Source organism: Rhagoletis pomonella, unplaced genomic scaffold (assembly GCF_013731165.1).
Source record: "Rhagoletis pomonella isolate Grant_MI unplaced genomic scaffold, Rhpom_1.0 Rhpom_scaffold_00001, whole genome shotgun sequence".
In the NCBI taxonomy this organism is placed as follows: Eukaryota; Metazoa; Arthropoda; class Insecta; order Diptera; family Tephritidae; genus Rhagoletis; species Rhagoletis pomonella.
Genome location: NW_023458555.1, coordinates 62442691 through 62445967, shown reverse-complemented (window position 1 = coordinate 62445967; position 3277 = coordinate 62442691).

Here is a 3277-nt window from a genome sequence, read left to right as displayed (position 1 = left end):
AGAATAAATGTTACAGGTATTGTCTTCCTAGATAGCGTATATTCAATTCTGCCTTAATTACAAAACATCATTGTTGCCCACACTTAAAGTTTTAAGGCAAGGGAAAAATGGATATTTTCAAGCACTATGTACACATATGAGCTTACTTAAACTAACTTTTTTTTCCTGAGAACTTATTTAAATTCCAAAAACCGAAGGCCAACTTGAATTAAAAGAACCAGCACAAATTTCTATGTAAAGCAAAACTCTCTAGGAAGACAATAGGTTTGTTCGTCGAAAATCCAGCGAAAATTATCACTCAAAATATCAGTTAATAAGAAAAAATGCTCCCAAACTCTCTCTCAAGTAGAGAAACTTCCAAATTTCTGCACGAACGCAAATTTGCAGGAACTTGCAAGGTTCTCTGCCAGCAAGTGTCCACGGTTGCATTTAAAACATAAGAAATTTGTATAGGATTTTAAAGTTCTTTCAGAGGGACAAGAAACTGGATCTACATGTATATTTCTTGCTAGTCCGACTTTCTTCAACATACGTTTCAATTTCTTTGCCGCACTATATCGACTCTGGTTGAGATTGCGTTACGAGTATGTTTCAAATCATTAGAATTAACTAAACTAATTAAGTAAACAAGTCTTTACTTACATTTTTTATTATAAATCGCTCAAGTTTGTAAATTTTTAAATTTGACGAACCTGTTTATTCAAATTATTGGCGACAAAAAATGCAACCATGTGCCACATTCATATGTTTTTTCTAATTGCAAATTCTTGCTGTCAAAGAACTAGTCTTTCAACTTATGATTTATTTAAATAAAACATGTGAAATTTAGTTGAAACAGTTTAGCCGTTTTTTAGCCGGTTTTTTTTTTTTGCCAATCTAGCCGGTTGGCCCAGAAAGTTCTGGCAACACTGCTTCTATAATATAAAAATTCGAGTATTCTTCTCTTATTAATTCGTCTTAAAAACCCTTTTCAGTCCCGGTTGACATTTTCATGGAAACACCCACGGCGGTGCCACACCCACTTTCCACAATTCCACATAAACGTATTTATTGATAAAGAATTGTTGCAAGCATCAATTTTGAATATATTAGCTTTAATATTTACTGATTTATAGAAGACTTCGTATTTCTCTAAATTTCCGTTGTATGGGATGTGGGCGTGGTTATTGCCCGATTTCAAAATTTTTCGGCCATTTGGTATGCTGTGCCAAGGCCGAGAACTATGCCAAGTTTGAGAGAAATTGGTGCAGCGGTTGCCCAAATATGCACATGTAGCCTTAAGTGGGCGTGGCTACGCCCATTTTCCAAAAATTTATAATATTCTTATTTTTCGTCTAAAACTTATTGCAAATGTCAATTTCGAGTGAATAATCTTCAGTTGTTACTAAAATATCACAGTTTTCGTATTTCTGATGATCGATATTTCCGATTTTCAATACCATCCGTCCTACGCCAGAAAGAAGTGCACGTACCAAATTTCGTTAAGATATCTAGATTTTTACTCGAGTTATCGCGTGCACAGAGGGACGGACGGACGGACAGTCACCGCTTAATCGATTTCTCTTTTCATTCTGATCATTTATGTATACATTTGTCTATATCCATGATTCAATAATACAAGGTTAGATAATTATTGACAGCTGCGGTTTGGCACTCCCTTACAAAAGGTTGCTTTTACGGAGGACGTAGAAAAGGGGAGGAATGAAATCTCTTGTTGCGAAAATGGTAGTAGAAAAGTTATGTGAACAAAGTTATAATACCCTTGTGCACAAGTTCGCTCGGGTATAAAAAAAAACGATCTTTGAAAACGAAATAAACTAAACTCAGATGATTCTACCTGTGTGATGAAAATAGAAACATTTCTATTTCGTATGTACGTGCATCTGCTTTATACAAAAACAAATTTAATTTGCCTTTACACGATATGTTGGCATTTCCATATGTAAAATGTGGCATGTACACATGCAAATACATATCGTGTAGTACGATGTGCCAGGGCTGTCAAGTTTTCGTGTTCTTTTCTCAGCATCTTCACATACATATTGCGTGTGCTCGCTCTTTAAAATGTTGCACTCTGATGATGTTGCCATATATGAAGGTGACATTTGTTTCGAGAAAAGAAAACGCCATAAGATAGACTTTACATTTAAAGAACTTTTCCATTTAAAGCACTGATAGGCACTGCCTTGCCCGCGGGCAAAGCTCTTTTAAGCTTCCTGTACATTTTGTCAAGGCGAATTAATATAAGGTGATAGCAGGAGTACAAAAACAAAAATTTACATGTATTTTGTTTTTGCTTTGGCGGCATAAACTGCCAAAATCTGTAAGAGTATGTGTAGAAATTCAAACAAAATTTTTCAATTTGATATCAGAAGCCGTGCAGCGAAACACATACACAAAATCAGCTGAGCTAGTAACACCACCTTATATAAATTCGCCTTGCATTTTGTATAGGCGAGAGCAAGGCGAATTTATACAAGGTGCTGTTGATGGCGAATTTAGATTTTCGCCGCGGTACTTCTTAATGTCAAAATAGTGTGTTTGTTGTAATATGAATTCGCCTTGTTTACAACAAATACATCATTTTGACATTACTAAGTACCGCGGCGAAAATCTAAATTTGCCATCAACACCACCTTGTATAAATTCGCCTTAGGCGCGAGCAGAGTAAAAGCTCTCTCTGCCCAACGCTGAAATAAAGCAACAAAATAAGATCTTTATAGGAGCTATTTTCATTACAAAGGCTTGCTCAAGCAGCAGCTGTATGGTGCCGCGCGGATAACTCCGTATGGCATGTTTGCTCGTAGAGCGCTACCACAGTATATACAGTAATAAACCCTTTTGAGTACTCCTCGGGGGTAAAATGTGATCAGGGTTGATAATGAGAAGGAGCATGAATTTTGCTGATTCAGATTTGCGTGCAAAATTACTATGTTTTGAAAGGGAGCAAAAACCGTACTAAGGCAGAGTGACACAGGTAAATTTGTAAACAAACACTTGTCTTGTCATTTTAAAAAGATAATTGCTATTTATTTTCCAATATTCAGGTATCCAGCTTGTAACCAGAGGCAGTGGCTTGTGAGGCTCACTAAAATCTACTCATCATATTGGAGCAGCTCCGGGTAATGGATCATTGAATGTGTTGGCTGAACTTATGACCACCATAACCAACGCAGTCTCCAACCAAATGCGTGTCTTGAATTAATACGACAGCAATTCATAGCAGTTGCTATTAGGTTCATTCCTTATCTTTTTGGACTAAAATCTGAAAAGTGTC